The sequence below is a fragment of the Bufo bufo genome, chromosome 5 (genome assembly GCF_905171765.1).
Source record: "Bufo bufo chromosome 5, aBufBuf1.1, whole genome shotgun sequence".
Lineage (NCBI taxonomy): Eukaryota > Metazoa > Chordata > Amphibia > Anura > Bufonidae > Bufo > Bufo bufo.
This window is the reverse complement of record NC_053393.1, coordinates 418,567,009-418,575,186: the sequence shown is the minus strand read 5'-3', so window position 1 is coordinate 418,575,186 and position 8,178 is coordinate 418,567,009.

Below are 8,178 nucleotides of genomic sequence, written 5' to 3'. Positions count from 1 at the left end.
TTCCACAGTAGTACTGGCAAAATATTCTGTGGACAGATGAAACCAAAATTGAGTTGTTTGGAAGAAACACACAACACTATGTGTGGAAATAAAGAGGCACAGCACACCAACATCAAAAACTCATCCCAACTGTGAAGTATGGTGGTGGGGGCATCATGGTTTGGGCTGCTTTGCTGCGTCAGGGCCTGGACGGATTGCTATCATCGAAGGAATAATGAATTCCCAAGTTTATCAATACATTTTGTAGGAGAACCTAAGGCCATCTGTCCACCAGCTATTTCTCAACAGAAGATGGGTGTTGCAACAGGACAACTACCCAAAGCATAGAAGTAAATCAACAGCAGAATGGCTTAAACAGAAGAAAATACGCCTTCTGGAGTGGCCCAGTCAGAGTCCTGACCTCAACCCGATTGAGATGCTGTGGCATGACCTCAAGAAAGCGATTCACACCAGACATCCCAAGAATAATGCTGAACTGAAACAGTTCTGTAAAGAGCAATGGTCAAGAATTACTCCTGACCGTTGTTCACGTCTGATCTGCAACTACAGGAAACGTCTGGTTGAAGTTATTGCTGCCAAAGGAGGTTCAACCAGTTATTAAATCCAAGGGTTCACATACTTTTTCCACCTGCACTGTGAATGTTTACATGGTGTGTTCAATAAAAACATGGTAACATTTAATTCTTTGTGTGTTATTAGTTTAAGCAGACTGTGATTGTCTATTGTTGTGACTTAGATGAAGATCAGATCACATTTTATGACCAATTTGTGCAGAAATCCATATCATTCCAAAGGATTCACATACTTTTTCTTGCAACTGTATATGTATGCCCCTGGTGCCCTGGCTGAACAGTTGTGTGCCTGGCCGCTTTTGGTGTAGGAACCCACCCTCCGAGCCACGCGTGGATGACTGGCCTGATAACCGTGGAAATGATCCCTGTTCCTCCTCTTTTTCCTGTGCCACATCCTCATCCATCATCGCCTCAAGTGTTTTTTCAAGGAGACATAGAAGTGGTATAGTAAGGCTGATGATGGCATTATTAGCGCTGGCCATGTTGGTGTAGTACTCAAAACAGCGCAACAGAGCACACGTCCCACATGGAGGCCCACTCGTTGGTGGTGACATGATGCAGTTCCACAGAGCGAATTACCCGTGCTTGCTGCAGCTGAAAGTCCACTATCGCCTGCTGCTGCTTGCACAGTATCTTCAGCATGTCTTCCAGCAATCGTCAGTGGCGGCAGGACATGCGCCAAAAGGCTTTCCAACTCAGCTCAACCGCCACTACATTTACCCAGTGGGCAGTTAGGGAAATATACCGAACCTGCCTGTGCATACTGTGATGATGTCACTACTAGAGCTTGGAGGAGTTCTCTCTGCTCTGTTTCTCCGCCCCTGTGATGAGGTCTTTACTTTCTGTTTCCTTCCTCCCAGCTGTTCCTTCTGTGTTTGATTTCTCTGCCTTTAAATCACCCCTCCTCCTTTCTAGGGTGCGGATTATTTTTCTCATTTGAGTTGTATTTCTCGCTTGAGCATCTTCACTTGTGTGCTATCATTTCACTGGACCGTGTTCTGCTGCAGCAAGTACTCTGGATATTGCCAGCTGTCTTTGGATCTGTCTTCTCCGCTGCATGCAGCTCCTTCAGTTAAGTGTGCAGACATTGTGTGTTTCTGTTTGTTTGTTGACTGTATCCGAGACGACCCCGGTTCCGTCCATATACTGAGCAGGGCACCGGTGGCCGTGCCCCTTCCACTATTGTAGGGGTTACAGTGGTCATCAGTCTTAGGTACGCGGGCATGCCTCCATCCACCATTTGGATCCGGGCATGTGCTTAGCAGCATAGGGAGAGCTTTGAGGGTCTGACAGGGGTCACCCTTTATCCTCCCTAGTTTGGGTCCGGTCAGTAGCTCTATTTACTGTGTATGCTCTTGTTGCTCACATACAGCCGTGACAGATGTACACTGAAATACACTCTTTATTGCAGGCTGGGATGTAGCTGATTTAACGTGCTTTGTGACTAATTAATTCGGAATGAAGCAAATATCTTGGAGAAATTCAATCAAGTGCTTGAATTTTATTTTTCTAAACTTCGCTCTTCTCTAGTCATGTGCAATTTAACTATTTCAAAAAATGCTAATCGGCACTCGCCATTACACAGGGTCAGGCTAATAGAAAGTGAATGGAGGAGGAACGATTACTACCACAGTCATTCCTCACTTACTTACTGATTATCGGCAGCACATCCCTGATTACACGGAGAGATATGCTGCATATAATCAGGCATCTTTAATCCTGATGAAAGATGACAATCAGCTGACAAACATGCATTTTCTCATTTATCAGTTTTTAGGAGGCACAATTATGCAGGCCATTTATTGGGAATGAGCATTCCTATAAACTCTTGTTCCCAATAATTGGGCCGAAAATTGCGCAGTCTAAAAGGGCCCTAAATGGAATCTGTCACCACGATCTTGGACTATTATCTTTAGTACTACATGAGTAGTACTACAAATAAGTCCAAATCACCCTTTCTTATTTTCCCACTGCCGCCCATTTCCCTTCTGTCAACACTTACAGCTGCACTGAAATACACAGTCAGGACTGCTGTGCCACATTAAAATAATGGAGAGAACTCATGCGTTTATGCACAGCATTCCTGACAATGTATTTCAGCACAGTTCTGAGCGCTGACAGCAGGGAACAGGGGGTAGTAGAAAAATAAAAAATAGTGATCTGTACTGCTTCTCTGCAGTACTTTTCATGTAGTACTGCAGATTATACTCCATAATTGTGTTCACAGATTCCCTTTAAGTGGTGATATTCCCTTCCCCTGCCATCCTGCCTTCTATTTATAAATGAGCGCTTTCCTTCTCTGCAGAGGAATGCACTCATTGGTTATTAATGACCAAACACTTTTTTGTGATTTAGCAACGTGATGGCTTAACGGTTCTAACTTTGTTATTAGGACTACCAAAATAATTTTTGTGATGCTTTTAGCTTTATTTGGGGAAAACAGTGCAAATGTCCAAAGTGTAGCTACTTATTCTCTAAATATGCAAACCACCACCAAAATAAATGATCAAAATGGTTTCCCTTTACGCGGGCCACTGGATTTACTATAACTTATGCCAGAAACTGGCGTAAGTTATAACTAGAGTCTGCAGCAGCCCCTGACTGGTGTAGATTTCAATTTCTGGCACATGGCAGGGCAGAGATGTGCCTAATTTATTAAGAGGCACTTGCTTCTTAATAATTTAGGTGCATCTCACGCCACTGCAAGCAGATCAAGACTGATGTTTGGGTACATCAGTATTGATAAATCTCCCTCAATATGTCACCCCAAGAAGTCATTAAAATGCCCCTGGGGGACACTGACCCTTTTTTTTATTTTTTTTTGCAATTTTTCTACTGTAACTGGGGTATATAAATGACCCTTGGTTACAGGGTAAAACAGTCCCCTGGCAGGGCATTGTACACAGGCACGGCTGATCAGGGTCTGCTGAGACCCTGCTGCTCTCCTATGTCTGAGAAACCCAGCGATCATGTGATCGCCAGGCCCATTAGGGAAGGCTGCATAATCACTTCTTCTATTCATTGCATAGTGCTCACTGTGCACTATGGGGGTCATTTATTAAGTCCGGCATTTTAGACATCGGTCTTAATAACCCCTATATCAGCCTCTATATAACTTCGGCAAAACCAGCTCCAGTCTAAATGCTTCCTTGCTGGCTTACATTTAGACCAATTTCTAGAACAAACAGGTGTTAAAACAAGAGTAGGAAAATGAATGTCATGGGCTGGCCCTTTCCCTGGCTACGCCATGTCCATTTTTTGTAGACCTGGCGCGATCTGGGAAAAAGTCACAGATTGCGGCGGAACTAACGTTTCAACCACAATCCTAAAACAGAGCCTAAATATTCTGGAGAATAAATAACCCTCTGTGCTCCTATAAAAGGAGAAGGCTGAAGTGGTAATAAACCACTGACAGCCAGGGACCTGACCTGCTCCTGTTAGACTGCAGGAGCAGGTGCTTTAATCCAGCGCCTAATGATGCTGCGCTCAGAAAAACAGCTGCACAGGGAAACAATCAGCTGAGTTTTTGTACAGAAGGACAGGTACCATAATCCGTGGCACTGTGGGCCATGGTTTGTGACCCTTTATCTAATCTGTTGGTTTGTCTGTGTTACTACTAGTGTCGACAGATGCAATTCTCCACGTACCTAATGGGCATTCGGTTGCCAGAGAGACAATCTGATCTCCCGCATCCGGTATTCTAACATCATAGGTCACATGAAGCCGGGCATGTCAAGTGACCAGGCAGTGCATCATGTGACTAGCAGATTGCCTGTGAATGGTTCTATATACCACTCCAGCGCTTTGGAATGTGGAATGTTCTGACTTCCTGATTCTGACTTTCTCTACTCATTTTGATCTGATCTTGGCTTTTATGCATCTCCTGGTTTGACCCTGGCTTGGATCTTTGACTTGCTTCTGACTGACGTATTTGGAACTGGACTTGAACACTCATGTATAACCTTGGTTTAGTGATCTGCTTTCTGATTTGGCTTCATGGTCTTTCTTGATTTTGATCCGATATGTTTGACTCTGAGTACTTTGGTTCTGGGTTTTTCTCAGTATCTGAGTGCCTGCCTGTCATTTTGTTTATTGTTTTTCCCTTCTGCTTTTCCCTGGTAAGCCTCTGCAGTTCAGCACTTAAATAAGCAGGGACCGTCGACTAGTTGCGGTCTGCCACTAAGGGAAGTCATGCAAGTAGGCAAGGACAGAGGAATTTAGGGTTCACTTGTTCCCCCCATGACAGTCTGTCGATCATCTATATATCATTTGCAACTATAATAGTACTTTAATAGACTAGGGAGGGGATATATGAAGCTCTGTACTCGGAATTCTGGCATCAAAAATTTGTAAAATAGGGCTTATTGAGACTCTGTGGGCCTATTTGCACTCCAGTTTTGATACATGGATAAGAAACTGAGTATGATTAGCATGTTGATCTGATTTAAGCCATATTTATCAAGTGCATTTTTTTTTTTAAAGTTACAGAAATTTGATGCAATCTTCATTCAGTAAAAGAGTGGTGTAAAAAGTGGAGTAACATCTCAAAAAATGGATGTTATGGCCAGTTCACACAGGGTTTTTTGGCACTCATTTTGGAGCATTTCTCCCTTAAAATCAGCTTCTAAAAATGCCTCAAAAAAGCCTCATATTAATTTAAATTCTGTTTCTGCTAGAGATGAGCAAATTTAATCAGACGAAGTAGAATTCGATCCAAATTTCCCAAAAAATTTGATTCGCAACTAATGCAAATTTCTTCATGCTTTGTGGTAATTAATCGCAATTTTTCCTAAAATGGCGGCTACAATGGCGGCTACACATGTGAGAACATGGGGTAAGGAACTGTGAGAAGGCGGGCTGACCTATAATGCCATGCATGCAGCCAATCAGCAGCCAGCCAGCCCTGTGATGTCACAGCCCTATAAATACAGAGGCCATCTTAGAGTCAGAGATTTTCAAGCGTTCTGAGTGTAGGGACAGATGGGAGAAAGCGCTAGGGACAGCAATTGGAAAAACCTCATTGTGAAAAAAAATACAAAAAAAATATTTATAAGTGCAGGGAAAGGATAAGGAGGAATCATTTCACAGCATCTTAGTGCAGGGAGAGACATCAGAAGGCGCAGTGTTAGAAAAGCGATTTACAAGTGCAGGGAAAGATTATTTGGGGATCCAAATAGCCATTATACAGCTCTGTCATTCCAGCAATTTGTTCTTGGGGTGAAAGTGCTATGTTGAAAGGCCTTTAGTGGCTTGTATCTTTTCAAACAAGAAAAATATATACACAGTTCACTTCTGCAGTTATATGTGTTGAAAGCGTACAGAAAGAAAAAAATATACGCACTTCACTGGTGCACTTGTGGCAAAAGCGTTCAGTGGCCTATTTCATTATAGAAAGAAAAAATATGCACACTTCACTGGTGCACTTATTTGTGGCAAAAGCTTTTAGTGGCCTATTTCAGTACAGAAAGAAAAATATATACGCACTTCACTGGTGCATTTATTTTTGGAAAAAGACTTCAGTGTCCTATTTCAGTAAAAAAAGAAAAAAATATATACGCATTTCACTTCTGAAGTTATTATTATTTCAGTACAAAAACAAAATATATTCAGCGTTCACTTTCGCAGTTATATGTGGCAAAACCTTTTGTGACGTATTTCAGTCAAAAAACTAAATATAGTCAGCATTCAGCGCTGCAGTAATATTTGTGGTAAAATCTTTATTGACGTATTTTGGTCTAAAAACTAATTTTTTTCAGCGTTCAGCGCTGCAGTTATATGTGATAAAATCTTTATTGACGTATTTCGGTTGATAAACAAATTTTATTCATCATTTAGCTTTGCGGTTATATGCGGTAAAATATTTATTGAATTATTTCGGTTGAAAAACAAAATTAATTCAGTAGTCAGCGCTGCGGTTATATGTGGTATAATCTTTATTTAAGTATTTCGGCCGAAAAACTAAATTTATTCAGCGGTTTTATATCCGGTAAAATCTTTTGTGGCGTATCTTGATGAACTTCGCGACTCTTCCGGGCTCAAAGCTAACTTGACGCATGTTTCCCCAGAAGTATCTGGTTTGATGAGCAGCCGATACCGTACTTGCATCAATCTTGACAGGATTCGTCTCCAGGTGGAAAGAAGTTGTTTTTTGGAATGCTTTCTCCATCGTAACCACGTAGTTGAATAAACTGAAGACTGGCGGATTCTCTCCTATCTTAGGCAACACTTAATTTTTATTATTACATTTATTAAATATTGAATATTAAATTGAACCAAAACTTGATTAAAATTATAAGAAAGTAAACTTAAATTCGCCAATATATTATTCCAATCTTCGAGGGAAATTCACGGACAATCAATATGTGTAGGAGAACATGTATTATTAAATTGTGTTTTAAGCAACACTTTATAAAGTTGAGAAATTTTAACTTTCTGTTCTGTCCCATATTCCCTATAAATGAATAGACAAAGCGTCTACTCTGTGGCCTCCTCATGCTGCTGCCACCTCTACAATTTCTCGTCGTCGTGCCACACTGTGGCCCCCTCATGCTGTGGCTTCCTTATGCTTCTGCCACCTATACACTATGTCACCTTGCCACTCTGTGGCCTCCTGATGCAGCCGCCACCTCCACACTCGGTCATTGTGCCACCCTGTGGCCTCCTCCTGATGCTGCTGCTGCCGCCACCTCCTGGCTCTGTCATTGTGCCACTCTGTGGCCTCCTACTGATGCTGCCGCCACCTCCAGACTCTGTCATTGTTCCACTCGGTGGCTTCCTCATACTGCTGCCACCTCCACACTCTGTCATTGTGCGATTCAGTGGCCTCCTTATACTGCTGCAAACTCCAGGCTCTGTCATTGTGCCACTCTGTGGCCACCTACTAATACTGCTGCTGCCACCTCCAGACTCTGTCATTGTGCCACTTGGTGGCTTCCTCATACTGCTGCCACCTCCACACTCTATCATTGTTCCACTCGGTGGCTTACTCCGGATGCTGCTACTGATGCTGCCGCCACCTCCAGGCTCTGTCATTGTGCCACTCTGTGGCCTCCTGATGCTGTCACAACCTCCAGACCCTGTCATTGGGCCACTCTGTGGTCTCCTCATGCTGTTCCTAACCTCCCCACTTCATGACTTGGCCACTATTTTGCCTTTCGGCCTGGCTGACATCATCATTTGTTTGACCCTTCTTCTGATCTATCAAAAGGAAGGAAAAATTAGACGCACAACGGATTCTGTCTGTGTAGCAGCTGTAAGGCCTGTATGGTCCCATCAGAATTGGCTTATGATTTGGTAGCCAAAAGCAGGAGTGGGTACAAAACACAGAAGACATGCAAATATTCCATTTACGTGTCATCTCTGTTTTAGATTTAGTCCTGTTTTTTTGGCATTAGCAATACTGATGGATTATTGAGAAAATGCTGACCGAGGGAAGGCGTATGATCCACAGACAGGATCCCTTTTTGTGGGTTATTGTTCTGAAGGATCAGAGGAAGGGCAAATTAATCAGTGACGTCAACACAAACTTACTGCTGACACCCTCTTCACTTTGTCAGGGAGCTCTACTTGTATAAGCGTTTAATAGAACAGGTTCTAATAACATATA